At 45.0% G+C, this 19,285-nt stretch overlaps 1 protein-coding gene across 2 annotated transcripts in view; it reads right to left on the bottom strand.

Moving 5' to 3' along the window:
- The window catches only part of LOC119934946 (BTG3 associated nuclear protein), a 238,101-nt gene extending 219,528 nt beyond the window's left edge, over window positions 1-18,573 (bottom strand). For both annotated transcript variants that reach the window (XM_038754526.1, XM_038754527.1), the window contains exon 1: window positions 18,520-18,573. The gene's annotated coding sequence lies outside the window, so the exon portion shown is untranslated. The remainder of the gene's footprint in view (window positions 1-18,519) is intronic.
- Window positions 18,574-19,285: the final 712 nt, after the last annotated feature.

Here is a 19,285-nt window from a genome sequence, read left to right as displayed (position 1 = left end):
AATGTTTTCGTAGTTACTAAGGCTCTGATACTGGCTTGAAAAAATATTCTTCATAAAAACCTGAATCACAAACTCTTGTAAATGAGGACAACCACAAAATATCCAAGTTTTTTACTCAAAATCATTCTGTTGCCAACATAGAGTCATTTAAAATTCTGCTCACGGTAAAACTGTTCGCAGAGCACAGACCATGGCAACAAGCCCAAGACAAGTGGCAACTGATGAACACATGTGGTTGCCATTTTGGCAAATTAAAGTTGCCATTTCTCAGAAGTCTTGGGACTATGCCAGTTTTAGCATAATAAAACAGGTGGGTTAGGATTCGTGCTACATAACGTCACTAACTACTGTTACTATTCAAAACCTGCCTCTTCCTTGAAGAGATGCATCTTCAAATCTTATTTCCAAAGGGACAAATTACATTAAATCTTTATAAACATGAGAAATGTTAATATCCTTTTGATAGCTGTGTCTGAAGAGCATCAAAATGGCTCGCTCATCATTTGTATTATAAATCCCCCTTTTCAGGAATTTATCATTTCTTTTTAACCTCTGGACAGGGTGGATTCGATTTAAATCGTGATTTAAATCATGTCAGGAAGTCTCAATGTACTATTTCTTGTTGGCATTAACCTTAAAGTATACCATTTATAACTCTAAATTGATCAGGCTTCATTTTCATAAGATTTTAGAACAATAATAATAATAATAATAATGGCATTTATTAAGCGCTTACTATGTGCAAAGCACTGTTCTAAGCGCTGGGGAAGTTACAAGGTGATCAGGTTGTCCCACGGGGAGTTCACAGTCTTAATCCCCATTTTCCAGATGACGGAACTGAGGCCCAGAGAAGTGAAGTGACTTGCCCAAAGTCACACAGCTGACAATTGGTGGAGCCAGGATTTGAACCCATGATCTCTGACTCCAAAGCCCGGGATCTTTTCCACTGAGCCACGCTTGTTTGGATATTTGATTCACAAATCACAACAAAAACTGAGTCGGGTTCAGATATTTTATTTACTAAATCCAGCTGAAGCAAATACTTGTGAAGTCATTGGGAGTTGACCTCGTGTGTCTAATGAATAACGGATAATAATGAAAAATGCGCACTGATTTTGGATAATAATATTCACTTCCAAAAACAATGGATATTTAAATGGTTTTATTTAACTGAACAGGTTCCAGTTGGCAGGGGGGAGGATGAGGGTTTGGATTATTTTTCTTCAAAAATCAACATGTAAAACTACTTTAACCAAATCAACCCATCTCCTCACTGGATTTACCTCGAGACCCCTCCTTTCCCAGAACTAATCCCTGCCCAACAATCTTCCATTCTTTTAATTTCTTGAAACGCTGGACTTTTGGAGAGGGTTAAGAACCTGACTGGTAGACATAAACTTGGATTAACAGCCAGGTCGGCAAACTGGCCGCCCATTTTCAGCTACACATTCATAAAGATTATCCTTCACTGCAAAGTCACACTTATTATTTGCAGTTCAAGGTACCATTTTAAGTTTTTCCGTTTGGCGTCCTGATCTTCTCTGATTCTTTTTTCAAAAAAATGCACCCCTTTTCTGCGGTCTGTACGTCAAGGAAGTTGGTCTGTAGTTGCTCAATCTCCCAACTGTCTACCATGAAGCTACATATATTTGTTTGAAGTTGGGCAACGCTTCTGAAAAATACATCTGTTTGGATCTGTACCCCTTAAGCACTTGCTATTCACTCAGCCCCACAGCATGATGTACATTATCTTTTTAACAATAATTAGTATTACAGTTAAGTGCTTAGTACGTGTCAAATGCTGGGGTAGAGACAAGTTAACCAGGTTGGACAAAGTCCCTGTCCCACACAGGGCTCACAGTCTATGTCGGAGGGAGAATAGGTATTTCAACCCCATGTTACAGTTGAGGAAATTCATTCGATCGTATTTATTAAGCGCTTACTCGGTGCAGAGTCACAGAAGTTAAATGACTTGCTCAAGGTCATACTGCAGGGAAATGAGGCAGAATTAGAACCCAGGTCCTGACTCCCAGCCCTGTGCTCTTTCCATTAGGCCTCACTGCTTCCCTTGCCCGTGTTCTCCTTACCCCTTAAACTAGGCCCCAGATAGGACAGAGACTATATCCAATTTATCTTGTGTCTACCCCACAGCAAATGGTAAGCTCCTTAAAAGATACCTTTACGGTGTCATCCATTCTCTTCATTGCATTGCAGAGAAGCAGCGTGGCTCAGTGGAAAGAGCCCGGGCTTGGGAGTCAGAGGTCATGGGTTCGAATCCCAGCTCCGCCACTTATCGCTGTGTGACTTTGGGTAAGTCACTTCACTTCTCTGGGCCTCAGTTACCTCATCTGTAAAATGGGGATTAAGACTGTGAGCCCCACATGGGGCAAACGGGGCCGGGAGGGAAAAGCAGCTTCCCGAGGCCCAGCCAAACTGGCCGTCAGGCTCTCCGACCTCATCTTGTGTCCAGCGCTCAGTACACTGCCTCACACACCGCTTCAGTATGGTGCCTCACAGCACCTGTATATGTGTATATATTTATTACTCTATTTATTTTACTTGTACATATTTATTCTATTTTACTTCGTTAATGTTTTGCTTTTGTTGTCTGTCTCCCCCTTCTAGACTGTGAGCCCACTGTTGGGTAGGGACCGTCTCTATATGTTGCCATCTTGTACTTCCCAAGAGTTTCGTACAGTGCTCTGCACACAGTAAGCGCTCAATAAATACGACTGAATGAATGAATGACTATTTATTTTACTTGTACATATTTATTCTATTTATTTTACTTTGTTAATATGTTTTGTTTTGTTATCTGTCTCCCCCTTCTAGACTGCAAGCCCACTGTTGGGTAGGGACCGTCTCTGTATGTTGCCAACTTGTACTTCCCAAGCGCTTAGTACAGTGCTCTGCACACAGTAAGTGCTCAGTAAATCCTGACTTCCATTCCTGTGTTCTTTCCACCAGGCTTTCAACTGCCTCAATTTAACATTTTATCCGTTAATTTTATTTTCTCTCACACTTACTACCAATTAAATCTGTATTTTCCCCATGCTCTTACTATGCGTATATAATTTATGATCACCTGTCTCCCCTATTAATTATTCTCCTTGAGGACACGGACCATGTCGTAATTTTAGGGTACTCTCATAAGCGCCTAGTACGGTGCTCTCCACACAGTAGGCATTATTTAGATACTATTAATTGAAGGGGTAGACAATAACATGTTTTGTGTATAGTGGATTTCTGTCCAAATATTTTAAAATAATAGTAGAGCATACAATCATTCACGTTAACTGCTTAATGCTGCACATCAGCACTATATACATCCCAGACTGAGCCCCCTTCTTCCTCTCCTCCTCCCCATTTCCCCCTGCCCTACCTCCTTCCCCTCCTCACAGCACCTGTATATATGTTTGTACAGATTTATTACTCGATTTATTTTACTTGTACATATTTACTATTCTATTTATTTTGTTAATGATGTGTATCTAGCTTTATCTCTATTTATGCTGATGACTTGACACCTGTCCACATGTTTTGTTTTGTTGTCTGCCTCCCCCTTCTAGACTGTGAGCCCGCTGTTGGGTAGGGACCGTCTCTATATGTTGCCAACTTGTACTTCCCAAGCGCTTAGTACAGTGCTCTGCACATATTAAGCGCCCAATAAATACAATTGAATGAATGATTATATCATTCACACACAGACACAGAGATATAGCCATCTTTGCAAGTTTGCAGGTACCACTGACAGAGATTTTATTAGTTGGTCCGGGTATGGATGATTAAAACGAATGCCTGGCTGATAATTTGTTCCACATTGGGAGCATCTAAAGATTGCTCCTGCTGCAGTTCCTGGCACTATTTTTGTTCTTTCTCTTGGAATCCCGATCCTCCTGTAGCCTCTGATCCAAAATAGGTGCCTCACTTCTGACAGCTTCATTCCGGGATGGTCAATTATCTCAACTGCTTAGTGCTCTGCACACAGTAAGCGCTCAATAAACACGGTTGAATGAAATGCTTTGCCACATCATTTGAACTTTTTGAAATATAATATATTTGTATAAAATTAAAATCAGTCCTAATTCACAATTTTATAAAATTTGAGTGATTTGGCAATGGCTTTGGAGGGGGCTTTCTCAGTGGAGAGAAGAGCTATAGCTGATTTAATTAGTGGTTTTATCTGAACAAGTGATTATGTGAATTAACTAAATTCAACACCTCTACATCCTTAAATGAATCAGGAATAATAAATCCAAGTTAAACGTTTAAATTCCATTGGAAAATTGGGACAATTTGCATAAAAACTTCAGAAGCCGGAAAGCAGAGGGGTGACTTGTATTCAAAGGCCAGGTAGAGGACATCGTTTACTAGGCCTACATCCTTGTTTCAACTTCAATTCAAGGAGCCCTCAAAAAAGTGACATTTAATATTAAATGTACCATAGATTTTCTACATTGGGTAATAATGCCATTACCAGTTAATGCCTCTCCCAAGGTGGTTAATACCATGGAATGAGACCCAGTGGAGAAACAGCTCATTATCATGATTCACAGTTATGGCTCACATCTGGAGTATTGAAAGGAAGTGAGGAAAAGGCATATTTTTCCTTAAAATTACTTCTCTCGCAGTGGTATTTCATTCCTATCTTCTCTGGACTTGTCTTCTTGATCTTGAGGATAATTGAAAGCGCTGCCATAAAGATGACTACAGCGAGACGTGCATCGGGACAAAACAAGCCTACTTAAAGGAAAATCGAATAACTACCGTGAAATTAGCCTTTCAGTAATCAGCGAAGATTACTGAATTACTGGAGAAGCAGCGTGGCTCACTGGAAAGAGCCCGGGCTTTGGAGTCAGAGGTCGTGGGTTCAAATCCCAGCTTCGCCACTTGTCAGCTGTGTGACTTTGGGCAAGTCACTTCACTTCTCTGGGCCTCAGTTCCCTCATCTGTAAAATGGGGGTGAAGACTGTGAGCCCCCCATGGGACAACCTGATCACCTCGTAACCTCCCCAGTGCTTAGAACAGTGCTTTGCACATAGTAAGTGCTTAATAAATGTCATTATTATCATTATTATTATTATAGTCATCACATTGGTACAGTGCTTCACCCAAATATGGGATGGCCTAGTGTAAAGCATATGTCGGGCTTCCCAATAGATGGGTCAATCGCATTTATGATGCGCGTCCTGCATGCAGAGCATTGTACTAAGTATTTGGGAGAGTACAACACAGGGTTGGTGGACATATTCCCTGCCCACCAAGAGCAGATATTTTGGGATTCATGGTTCAGGAAACCCACACTCCCATCCCAGGTTCTCCTTTTTTATCCCTGCTGCTAAGGAGTGGGAGGGCAGGTGAAAATGACAAAGTAATGCCACTGCCTTATGGGCAATTTATCTCAATGTCTCTCTCATCATCATCATCATCATCATCATCATCATCAATCGTATTTATTGAGCGCTTACTATGTGCAGAGCACTGTACTAAGCGCTTGGGAAGTACAAATTGGCAACATATAGAGACAGTCCCTACCCAACAGTGGGCTCACAGTCTCTCCCCCTCTAGCCTGTAAGCTCCTTGTAGGCAGGGATCGTGTCTACAAACTCTATCATTTGTACTCTCCAAAGCGCTTCATTCAATGCTCTGCACAAAGCAAGCACTCAATAAATACCACCGATCGACTGATTGGAGGTAGAATGAAAATGGTGAGAGGTGCCTGAGTTGGCAGAGTGGGTTTTCAACGCAAATATTCCAAATTATAAGTAACTAGGCAGACCAAGAGTCTGCCAGTTAGGAAACAGGAATTGGTGCTCCTTCGGCATTGTGGTGGCAAGTGTGCCAGCAAGAACGCCTTAGGATACTACCTCCTGTGATTTAGATTTAAATCAGATAAACAGGAAACCACACTATTTGCCTATTCTGTAAATGCCCAAAACAGCCCTGTCAGGAGACTTCTCCCCAGAAAGAATGTATACAAAAAACTCCGAGGGAGCTACCTACCACTTGATATTATTAGTCTGCCCCTTCCCCATGAAAGGACTCACTATTCCCATTAGGAAGGGGCATTCATCACAGGGGATCAATCGGCCAAGGCTGCTAATATATTGGGGAACAGAGGAATTGCTAGACACTGAAGCTTTCTGGGTTGGATGAAGCTTTTATTGCTGTTGGATGAGCACTTCTTTATTTTGCATTTTTACAACAATTCCAAGAAGAGGCCCTTCCCAGTTTTTGACCTTTTTCCCAGAGAATATGGTATACGTGAATCAGAGAAAAAATAACAGTAGCAAAACTAAAGACCAGGTAACCAGAAAGTGATACCACAAGCCCAAGGGAAGTCAAACCTACTGACCCTTGGAAGTGACATAAAGATCACTCATGGGTGAATTCCTCTTCAATGATGTCTTCTTTGAATCAATCAATGGCATTTATTGAGCATTTACTGTGTGCAGAGGACTGTACTAAGTGGTTGGGAGAGTACAACAGAGATGGTAGACATGATATGATCCCTGCCCACAGGAGCTTAGAGTCTACAGAAGACAGACATTAAATTAAATTACAGATAGGGGAAATAGTATTAATAATCATGATGGCATTTATTAAGAGCTTAAAATGTACAGAGCCCTGAACTAAGCACTAGGAGAGAAGAAACAGGTGGGGATTTCATCAACATTGTGGGCCTTTTTGGATACAGGGCTCTGCAGTGTTGGAAGAAACAGCTGGTGTGCATGAATACGATGTCAGACATAGGGTGAGAACTACAATGCAAGTTTTCCTTAACAGCGACTGGGTTTGTCAAGAACACAATCCCCACATTATAGAAGAACAGGGATTAGTAGAGCATAAAGATATGCACCCACATGGTGTGGGAATACATGATTTTAAGCAAATTCTGACAAACCGTATTGGTCCCTGGATTTTGTGGATCCCGGTGGAAACGACTCTCATAGAAAATACTGCACAACTGTCCCTCTCTGCAACTTCTCAATCGATCCATCGTATTCATTGAGTGCTTACTATGTGCACAGCACTTACTGATTGTGAGGAATCCACAGGAAGATCCAACATCTCCAAATTCTGAGCCTTTCTATCTGCTTGCCCTTTCAGAAATATTGGGGGTGCTGCTGTTAAAGGGGAGGGAGCAGTACTCTGTGGACAGTAAATGCTCAATAAATACCATTGCGTGAGTGGGTCCTTTGGCAAGAGTGTGTGTGAGAAAAAAGAGGAATGACTTCTTTTAAAAAAAAAAAAGGAACCACCTTTTCCCCTTCTTCATTCAGTCGTATTTATTGAGCGCTTAGTGTGTGCTAGGCATTTAAGTTAATATTCCAAATATATATTAGTTAATAGAGTATAAGGTAAATGGGAATCATCATCACCATCAATCGTATTTATTGAGCGCTTACTGTGTGCAGAGCACTGTACTAAGCGCTTGGGAAGTACAAGTTGGCAACATATAGAGACAGTCCCTACCCAGCAGTGGGCTCACAGGCTAAAAAGAGGGAGACAGAGAACAAAACCAAACATACTAACAAAATAAAATAAATAGAATAGATAAGTACGAGTAAAATAAATAAATAAATAGAGTAATAAATATGTATAAACATATATACATATATACAGGCGCTGTGGGGAAGGGAATATGATGAGTTTTGTGCCGCCAAACAAATGTAACATTCCTGCGATTTAACCACCTGGCTGGAGTAAATGGAGAACAAGTGCTGCTCTGATAGCCATCAGTGGCCACAGCTCAGGTTTGGATTCAGTTCACCAAAATAAAATTATCACTCTTCATTTGTTCGCTGTTCTGCTGTGCAACGTCGGTTTATCTTTAGTTTAATCCCAAAAAACCTATGCTGGTCCGTCCTGACAATGGCCTCTCTCATCAAGAACGGCAGACAGGCCTCAGTCCTGAGACTTAAAGAACCTGCATATGGGAATTGACCCTAGGGATAGTGACTTGTGTTAGCTGATTACACATAACTGCGGGGCCACCAACTAATCAACATCAATTTTTCATTTCTCCTTCAACAGATGAATCCTTAAAATAATCCACCACGGAACAAGAGCGCTTTCAAAGCTAACATTTCGGATTAGCAAATCAACCCCTATCTGCACAGTGGCGAATCTTGTTAAAACACGTTATGGCCTTCAAAGAACATTATTTACAGCCTTCTTCATATTTATTTCCATTACAGTGAGAAAAACCATTGATACCATTTGATAGAACGTTATAGTGTACTCTCTCAAGTGCTTAATCAGTGTCTGCACTGATTCATTGACTGACAGCATTATTTATGGGGGTGGGAGGGAGCATCTTTTAAATACACTCTCTCTTTAGCGAGAGATATAGCTAAGAAAATATCTACTTTATTGGCCTTTCTTTCCCAGATGCCAGATCTCTGGCAATTTTCTCTGCCCTCCATGCTATTCCTGAGCAGTTACCCCTCCATCTGCATATTAAGTGCCGCAGCTGGCTTACTCTGTTGCTCTTGCTGTCCAGAAAAACGTCTCCTTCCCAACTCCCTAAGTTCAGAGTACCTTTCCCTGTCCCTGACGCTAGAAAGCTGAGCTTGTTACGGGTTTCAGGCTAGCATCATCATCATCAATCGTATTTATTGAGCGCTTACTGTGTGCAGAGCACTGTACTAAGCGCTTGGGAAGTACAAATTGGCAACATATGGAGACAGTCCCTACCCTACAGTGGGCTCACAGTCTAAAAGCACACATGAAAAGTGAAGTGACTGTCCGATTAAAGGGAATGAAGTTTTATTTTTCTGAAGGGACTAGTCTGACGACAGCCCCTGCACGGAGGGGAGGGAAAGGGATGGCAAGTAGGGACACCAAGAACAAACTTCAGAGGATGGGAAATGATCCATTTTGTCTATTTAGCTTTGTCATGGGCTCAGTGCCCTGGAACTGAAGTAGGAGTATGGAGAAGGGGTAGGGTCTTTAAAAGAACTAGATCCAGGAAGTCTAGGATATTTTCTCCTCATCACCGGCTGCCTGAAAGCTCTTCTCTGATCGAGCTTTTCTACTACAATCAATCAATCAATCGTATTTATTGAGTGCTTACTGTGTGCAGAGCACTGGACTAAGCGCTTGGGAAGTACAAGTCGGCAACACATAGAGACGGTCCCTACCCAACAGCGGGCTCATAGTCTACAAGGGGGAGACAGACAACAAAACCAAGCATACTAACAAAATAAATAGAATAGATATGTACAAGTAAGATAAATAAATAAATAAATAAATAAATAAATAAATAAATAAATAGAGTGATAAATATGTACAAGCATATGTCTACCTGCTGCTTCTTTGGAAAGCAGTATGGCTTAGTGGAAAGAGCACAGGCTTGGGAGTCGGAGGATGTAGGTTCTAATCCCAGCTCCCCCTCTTGTTTGTTATGTGACCTTGGGCAAGCCACTTAACTTCTTTGTGCCTCAGTTACCTCACCTGTAAAATGGGGATTAAGACTGTGAGCCCCACGTGGCACAACCTTATTACTTGTATCTACTACTACACTTAAAACCATGCTTGGCACATAGTAAGCACTTAACAAATACCATCATTACTATTATTACCTCACTGCCAACACTTGGCCCACGTCTCCCTCTAACCTGGAACTCCCTCCCCCTCAATATACAACAGGCCACCAGTCTCCTCACATTCAAAGCCTTAATAAAATAACTCCTCCAAGAGGCCTTCCCTGATTAAGCCCTTTCCCTTATAATAATAATAATAATGGTGTTTATTAAGACTTACTATGTGCAAAGCACTGTTCTAAGAGCTGGGGAGGTTACAAGGTAATCTGGTTGTCCCACGGGGAGCTCACAGTCTTAATCCGCATTTTACAGATGAGGTCACTGAGGCACAGAGAAGGTAAGCGACTTACCCCAAGTCACACAGCTGACAATTGGCGGAGTTGGAATTTGAACCCCTGACTTCTGACTCCAAAGCCTGGGCTCTTTCCACTGAGCCACGCAGCTTCTCTTATGTGTCACCTATTCATTCATTCATTCATATTTATTGAGCGCTTACTGTGTGCAGAGCACTGTACAAAGCGCTTGGGAAGTACAAGTTGGCAACATATAGAGACGGTCCCTACCCAACAGTGGGCTCACAGTCTAGAAGGGGGAGACAGACAACAAAACAAAACAGATTAACAAAATAAAATAGACTAAATATGTACAAGTAAAATAGAGTAACAGATATTCATTCAATCATATTTATTGAGCGCTTACTGTGTGCAGAGCCTACGCACTTGAGAAGCAGCGTGGCTCAGTGGAAAGAGCCCCGGCTTTGGAGTCAGAGGTCATGGGTTCGAATCCCGGCTCCGCCACATGTCTGCTGTGTGACCTTGGGCAAGTCACTTTAACTTCTCTGAGCCTCAGTTACCTCATCTGGAAAATGGGGATTGACTGTGAGCCCCATGTGGGACAACTTGATCACCTTGTACCCCCCCCCCCAGCGCTTAGAACAGTGCTTTGCACATAGTCAGCGCTTAACAAATACCATTATTATTATTATTATCTGTAATCTTTAAACACTTGATATTCACCCCACCTCAGCCCCACAGCACTTATGGACAGATCAGTTATTTGTTATATTAATGTTTATCACCCCCTCCAGACTCTAAGATCCTTATAGGCAGGGAACATGTCTACATATTCTATTGTACGTTCCCAAGCGCTTAGTACAGTGCTCTGCATCCAGTAAGCACTCAAAATACCACTGATAGATGGACTGGTTGACTAGAGGCAGTGTGGAAGCTAGGCTCCTTTGCCCTGGACCTGTGAGTTGGGGCTGGATTTCAGAGGTATTTCAGGGTCACAAGACGGTTGAGCTGGCTGACCCGGAAAAGGAGATTGGGAGGCTACTATGTTCACCTGTTTACAAGGTCCTTCGAGGACACTACCTCCTATTATTCTGTGAGAATGTCAATGGGGGAGAGGGTTTACAATGAGTTTTCTCAGAAAATATTCCCTCTGGATGTATATCTTGTTCACAGGAAGCTCCCAACTTTTCCCCTTAACATCCTCTTCCCTCCAAGAGGTCTGCCTGCCTTCAGAGAATAAATTTGACCTCAGGCCTGTGCTCTATCCACTCCAATAATAATGGTATTGTTCCGTGCTTTCTATGTGCCAAGCACTGTCCTAAGCGCTGGGGTAGATACTAAGTAATCAGGTTGTCCCACATGGGGCTCGCGAAAAGGAGATTGGGAGGCTACTATGTTCACCTGTTTACAAGGTCCTTCGAGGACACTAACTCCTATTATTCTGTGAGAATGTCAATGGGGGAGAGGGTTTACAATGAGTTTTCTCAGAGAATATTCCCTCTGGATGTATATCCTCTTGTTCACAGGAAGCTCCCAACTTTTCCCCTTAACATCCTCTTCCCTCCAAGAGGTCTGCCTGCCTTCAGAGAATAAATTTGACCTCAGGCCTGTGCTCTATCCACTCCAATAATAATGGTATTGTTTCGTGCTTTATGTGCTAAGCACTGTTCTAAGCGCTGGGGTAGATACTAAGTAATCAGGTTGTCCCACATGGGGCTCGCGAAAAGGAGATTGGGAGGCTACTATGTTCACCTGTTTACAAGGTCCTTCGAGGACACTACCTCCTATTATTCTGTGAGAATGTCAATGGGGGAGAGGGTTTACAGTGAGTTTTCTCAGAAAATATTCCCTCTGGATGTATATCTTGTTCACAGGAAGCTCCCAACTTTTCCCCTTAACATCCTCTTCCCTCCAAGAGGTCTGCCTGCCTTCAGAGAAAAAATTTGACCTCAGGCCCGTGCTCTACCCGCTCCAATAATAATGGTATTGTTCCGTGCTTTCCATGTGCCAAGCACTGTCCTAAGCGCTGGGGTAGATACTAAGTAATCAGGTTGTCCCACATGGGGCTCGCAGTCTTCATCCCCATTTTACAGATGAGGGAACTAAGGCCCAGAGAAATGAAGCAATGATGATAATGGTGTTTGTTCAGCGCTTACTACGTGCCAAGCACTGTTCTAAGCGCTGGGGGAAGATACAAGCTCATCGGGTTGTCCCACATGGGGCTCACAGAAATCCCCATTTTACAGATGAGGGAACTGAGGCCCCGAGAAGTGAAGCGGCTTGCCCAAGGTCACTCAGCCCGGGCTCTGATCACTGAGCCATAGTGACTTACATATAGAGAGAGCTATAATCCTATTTATTCTGACGGTTTTGACACCTAATTGTTTGGTTTTGTTGTCTGTCTCCCACAGAACGCTATATTGTACTCTCTCAAGTGCTTAATACAGTGTCTGCGCAGAGTACGCACTCAATAAATGATTCATTGACTGACAGCATTATTTATGGGGGTGGGAGGGAGCATCTTTTAAATACAATCTCTCTTTAGCAAGAGATATTTCTAAGAACGCTATATTGTACTGTCTCAAGCGCTTAATACAGTGTCTGCAGAGAATGCACTCAATAAATGATTCATTGACTGACAGCATGTCTGTGAGCCCGTTGTTGGGTAGGGACCATCTCTATCTGCTGCCGACTTGGACTTTCCAAGCGCTTTGTCTAGTGCTCTACGCACAGTAAGCGCTCAAAAAATACAGTATATATATATATATAATCTAGCTATAATTCTATTTATTCTGACTGTTTTGACACCTGTCTACATGTTTTGTTTTGTTGTCTGCCACCCCCTTCTACCCTGTGAGCCTGTTGTTGGGTAGGGACCGTCTCTATCTTCTGCCGATTTGGACTTTCCAAGCGCTTTGTCTAGTGCTCTGCGCACAGTAAGCGCTCAATAAATACGACTGAATGGATGATTGAATGAATAAGCCCCACTGCTTCTAGATGATGATGACGACGACTGTGAGACGACTTCTAGATGATGATGACGATTTTAGACTGTGAGCCCACTGTTGGGTAGGGACTGTCTCTATATGTTGCCAATTTGTACTTCCCAAGCACTTAGTACAGAGCTCTGCACATAGTAAGCGCTCAATAAATACGATTGATGATGATGATGATGACGACGATGGCATTTGTTCAGCGCTTACTAAGAGCCGAGCACCGTCCTAAGTGCTAAGGGGGCTACAAGGTGATGGGACTGTTCCACGGGGGGCTCCCAGGCTTCACCCCCGTTTTACAGATGAGGGAACTGAGGCGCAGAGAAGTGAAATGATGATGATGATAATGGTATTTGTTCGGCGCTTACTATGTGCCAAGCACTGTTCTAAGCGCTGGGGGAGATACAAGTTCATCAGGTTGTCCCACATGGGGCTCACAAAAATCCCTGTTTTACAGATGAGGAAACTGAAGGCCCGAGAAGTGAAGCGGCTTGCCCAAGGTCACCCAGCCTGGGTTCTGGTCACTAAGCCATAGTGATATATATATATATATATATATATATATATAGCTATAATTTGATTTATTCTAATGACTTGACACCTGTCCACATGTTTTGTTTAGCTGTCTGTCTCCCCCTTCTAGTCTGAGCCCGTTGTTGGGTAGGGACCGTCTCTATCTGCTGCCGACTTGGACTTTCCAAGCGCTTTGTCTAGTGCTCTGCGCACAGTAAGCGCTCAATAAATACGATTGAATGAATGACTAAATGAATGATGAAGCCCCACGGCTTCTAAATGATGATGATGACGATGGCATTCGTTCAGCGCTTACTAAGAGCCGAGCATCGTTCTAAGCGCTAACGGGGCTACAAGGTAATCAGGCTCCCCCCCATTTTACAGATGAGGGAACTGAGGCCCAGAGAAGTGACGTGACAATGATGATAATGGTATTTGTTCAGCGCTTACTACGTGCCAAGCACTGTTCTAAGCTCTGGGGGAGATACAAGCTCATCAGGTTGTCCCACATGGGGCTCACAAAAATCCCCATTTTACAGATGAGGGAACTGAGGGCCCGAGAAGTGAAGCGGCTTGCCCAAGGTCACCCAGCCTGGGTTCTGGTCACTAAGCCATAATGATATATATATATATATATATTCTTTTTATTCCTACGGTTTTGACATGTCTACGTTTTGTTTTGTTGTTTGTCTCCCCCTTCTAGACTGTGAGCCCGTCGTTGGGTAGGGACCCTCTCTGTTGCCGAATTTGACTTTCCAAGCGCTTCGTCTACTGCTGTGCACACAGTAAGCGCTCAATACAACTGAATGAGTGAAAGACTGACTGACTGAATGAATGAATGGCTAAGCCCCACTGCTTCTAAATGATGATGACGACGACGGCATTTGTCCGGCGCTTACTAAGAGCTGAGCACTGGTGGGGGCGGGCTACAAGGTGATGGGGTTGTCCCGCGGGGGGTCCCAGGCTTCACCCCCATTTTACAGATGAGGGAACTGAGGTGCCGAGAAGTGACGTGATGATGAGGAGGATAATGGTTATTTGTTCAGCGCTTACTACGTGCCAAGCACTGTTCTAAGTGCTGGGGGAGATACAAGCTCATCAGGTTGTCCCACATGAGGCTCACAAAAATCCCCATTTTACAGATGAGGAAACTGAGGGCCCGAGAAGTGAAGCGGCTTGCCCAAGGTCACCCAGCCCGGGTTCTGGTCACTAAGCCATAGTGTCATATATATCTAATAGCTATAATTGGATTTATTCTGATGACTTGACACCTGTCCACATATTTTGTTTTGCTGTCTCCCCTTCTAGTCTCTGAGCCCGTTGTTGGGTAGGGACCGTCTCTATCTGCTGCCAACTTGGACTTTCCAAGCGCTTTGTCTAGTGCTCTGCGCACAGTCACCGCTCAATAAATACGATTGAATGAAAGATTGAATGAATGACTAAGCCCCGCTGCTTCTACATGATGATGATGATGACGGCATTTGTTCAGCGCTTACTAAGGGCCAAGCATCGTTCTAAGCGCTAAGGGGGCTACAAGGTGATCAGGCTCCCCGACACAATTTTACAGATCAGGGAACTGAGGCCCAGAGAAGTGACGTGACGATGATGATAACGGTATTTGTTCAGCGCTTACTATGTGCCAAGCACTGTTCTAAGCGCTGGGGGAGATACAAGCTCATCGGGTTGTCCCACTTGGGGCTCACAAAAATCCCTATTTTACAGATGAGGGAACTGAGGGCCCGAGAAGTGAAGCGGCTTGCCCAAGGACACCCAGCCCGGGTTCCGGTCACTAAGCCATAATGATATATATATATAGATATATATAGATATAATTCTTTTTATTCTGATGGTTTTGACATGTCTACGTTTTGTTTTGTTGTCTGTCTCCCCCTTCTAGACTGTGAGCCCGTTGTTGGGTAGGGACCGTCTCTGTTGCCGAATTCATTCATTCAGTCGTATTTATTGAGGGCTTACTGTGTGCAGGGCACTGTACTAAGCGCTCCATAAATACGACAGTGAATGACTGAATGAATAAGTCCCGCTGCTTCTAAATGATGATGATGACGATGGCATTTGTTCAGTGCTTAGTAAGGGCCAAGCACCGTTCTAAGCTCTAAGGGGGCTACAAGGTGATCAACCTTCCCCACCATTTTACAGAAGAGGGAACTGAGGCCCAGAGAAGTGACGTGACGATGATGATAACGGTATTTGTTCAGCGCTTACTACGTGCCAAGCACTATTCTAAGCACTGGGGGAGATACAAGCTCATCGGGTTGTCCCACATGGGGCTCACAAAAATCCCTATTTTACAGATGAGGGAACGGAGGGCCCAAGAAGTGAAGCGGCTTGCCCAAGGTCACCCAGCCCGGGTTCCGGTCACTAAGCCATAATGATATATGTATATATATAATTCTTTTTATTCTGATGGTTTTGACATGTCTACGTTTTGTTTTGTTGTCTGTCTCCCCCTTCTAGTCTGTGAGCCTGTTGTTGGGTAGGGACCGTCTCTGTTGCCGAATTCATTCACTCAATCGTATTTATTGAGCGCTTACTGTGTGCAGAGCACTGTACTAATCGCTCAATAAATATGACAGTGAATGACAGAATGAATAAGCCCCGCTGCTTCTAAATGATGATGACGATGGCATTTGTTCAGCGCTTAGTAAGGGCCAAGCACCGTTCTAAGCGCTAAGGGGGCTACAAGGTGATCAGCCTCCTCCACCATTTTACAGATGACGGAATTGAGGCCCAGTGAAGTGACGTGACGATGACGATAATGGTATTTGTTCGGCGCTTACTACGTGCCAAGACTGTTCTAAGCGCTGGGGGACATACAAGCTTACCGGGTTGTCCCACATGGGGCTCACAAAAATCCCTATTTTACAGATGAGGGAACTGAGGGCCTGGAGAAGTGAAGTGGCTTGCCCAAGGTCACCCAGCCTGGGTTCCGGTCACTAAGCCATAATGATCTATATATATTATGTACATATATATGCAATTCTTTTTATTCAGACGGTTTTGACATGTCTACGTTTTGTTTTGTTGTCTGTCTCCCCCTTCTAGACTGTGAGCCCGTTGCTGGGTAGGGACCGTCTCTGTTGCCGAATTCATTCATTCGTATTTACTGAGCGCTATGTGCACAGCACTGCACTATGCGCTTGAAAACCGTACTAAGCGCTCAATAAATACGACAGTGAATGACTGAATGACTAAGCCCCAATGTTTCTAAATGATGATGATGACGATGGCATTCGTTCAGCGCTTACTAAGCCCCAATGCTTCTAAATGATGATGATGACGATGGCATTTGTTCAGCGCTTACTAAGGGCCAAGCACCGTTCTAAGCACTAAGGGGGCTACAAGGTGATCAGCCTCCCCCACCATTTTACAGATGAGCGAACTGAGGCCCAGAGAAGTGACGTGACGATGATGATAATGGTATTTGTTCGGCGCTTACTACGTGCCAAGACTGTTTTAAGCGCTGGGGGACATACAAGCTCATCGGGTTGTCCCACATGGGGCTCACAAAAATCCCTATTTTACAGATGAGGGAACTGAGGGCCTGAAGAAGTGAAGCGGCTTGCTCAAGGTCACCCAGCCCGGGTTCCGGTCACTAAGCCATAATGATATATATATACATATATATATACACACATATATATATATATATATATATATATATAATTCTTTTTATTCAGATGGTTTTGACATGTCTACGTTTTGTTTTGTTGTCTGTCTCCCCCTTCTAGACTGTGAGCCCGTTGTTGGGTAGGGACCGTCTCTGTTGCCGAATTCATTCATTCAATCGTATTTACTGAGCGCTTACTGTGTGCACAGCACTGTACTACGCGCTCAATAAACATGACAGTGAATGACTGAATGACTAAACCCCGCTGCTTCTAAATGATGATGATGACGATGGCATTTGTTCAGCGCTTACTAAGGGCCAAGCACCGTTCCAAGTGCTAGGGGGGCCACAAGGTGTTTAGGCCCCCCTCCCATTTTACAGATGAGGGAACTGAGGCCTTTGAAGACAGCAGTGAAGTTCTGAGGAGAGGGGGGTCGGTGCGTGCTAAGGGGGCCACAAGGTGATCAGGCCCCCCCCCCCCCCCATTTTACAGATGAGGGAACTGAGGCCTTTGAAGAGAGCAGTGAAGTTCTGAGGAGAGGGGGGTCGGTGCATGCTAAGGGGGACACAAGGTGATCAGGCCCCCCCCCCCCCATTTTACAGATGAGGAAACTGAGGCCTTTGAAGAGAGCAGTGAAGTTTTGAGGAGAGGGGGGTCGGTGCGTGCTAAGGGGGCCACAAGGTGATCAGCCCCCCCCCATTTTACAGATGAGGAAACTGAGGCCTTTGAAGAGAGCAGTGAAGTTTTGAGGAGGGGGGGTCGGTGCGTGCTGAGGGGGCCACAAGGTGATCAGCCCCCCCCCATTTTACAGATGAGGGAACTGAGGCCTTTGAAGAGAGCAGTGAAGTTTTGAGGAGGGGGGGGGTCGGTGCGTGCTGAGGGGGCCACAAGGTGATCAGCCCCCCCCATTTTACAGATGAGGAAACTGAGGCCTTTGAGGAGAGCAGTGAAGTTTTGAGGAGGGGGGGTCGGTGCGTGCTGAGGGGGCCACAAGGTGATCAGCCCCGCCCCCCCATTTTACAGATGAAGGAACTGAGGCCTTTGAGGAGAACAGTGAAGTCTTGAGGAGAGGGGGGTCGGTGCGTGCTAAGGGGGCCACAAGGTGATCAGCCCCCCCCCATTTTACAGATGAGGGAACTGAGGCCTTTGAAGAGAGCAGTGAAGTTTTGAGGAGGGGGGGTCGGTGCGTGCTGAGGGGGCCACAAGGTGATCAGCCCCGCCCCCCCCATTTTACAGATGAGGGAACTGAGGCCTTTGAAGAGAGCAGTGAAATTTTGAGGAGAGGGGGGTCGGTGCGTGCTTGCGCGCCGGTCCCCCGGGCCGTGATGGCGGCGGGGAGGCCGTTGGCGGCGGCGGCGGCGGCGGCGGCTGAGGCGAGGCCGCGCTCGCGCGCGCGCGCGCGCGCTTCGGGTGCAGCGCCCCGCCAAGGAGGAGCGGGGGGAGGGGCGGGCTGGGGCAAGATCTCGCTCTCGCTCTCGCCCCGCGGGAAGGGGGGGGGGGGGAGGGAGGAGGAGACGCGACCGGCTGCGGGCGCTGCAATTACCGTGTGGGCTGCCGAATTCTCGTGGTGTTTGCCGAGGAGCTGCGATCATGGCGCTCGTCCTCGCGAGAGAAGCCGCCGCTCTGCGCAGGCGCCGCGATCCCCACTCCCCCCCCCCCCCACTACGAGCCGGTGCGCAGGCGTCGGATTCCCCCCCCTCCATTCCGGGACTCCGGCCCGCGCATGCGCCCCCGTCGCCCCTCTGTCCCGGCCGGCCGGGCGAAGAACCTCCGCCAGCGCGCATGCGCATCCCGCCCTCCCGCCTTCATTCATTCATTCAATCAATCAATCAATCAATCAATCGTATTTATTGAGCGCTTACTGTGTGCAGAGCACTGTACTAAGCGCTTGGGAAGTACAAGTCGGCAATATATAGAGACGGGCCCTACCCAACGGTGGGCTCACAGTCTAGAAGGGGGAGACAGAGAACAAAACAAAACATATTAACAAAATAAAATAAATAGAATATTCATAAATTCATTCATTCAATCGTATTTATTGAGCGCTTACTACGTGCAGAGCACTGTACTAAGCGCTTGGGAAGTCCAAGTTGGCAACATCTAGAGACGGTCCCTACCCAACGGGGGGCTCACAGTCTAGAAGGGGGTGACAGAGAACAAAACAAAACATATTAACAAAATAAAATAAATAGAATATTCATAAATTCATTCATTCAATCGTATTGAATGAGCGCTTACTGTGTGCAGAGCACTGGACTAAGCGCTTGGGAAGTACAAGTTGGCAACATATAGAGACCGTCCCTACCCGA

Source organism: Tachyglossus aculeatus, chromosome 11 (genome assembly GCF_015852505.1).
Source record: "Tachyglossus aculeatus isolate mTacAcu1 chromosome 11, mTacAcu1.pri, whole genome shotgun sequence".
NCBI classification, from domain to species: Eukaryota; Metazoa; Chordata; class Mammalia; order Monotremata; family Tachyglossidae; genus Tachyglossus; species Tachyglossus aculeatus.
The sequence above is the reverse complement of the archived record's forward strand: the minus strand, read 5'-3'. Positions and strand labels throughout refer to the sequence as shown.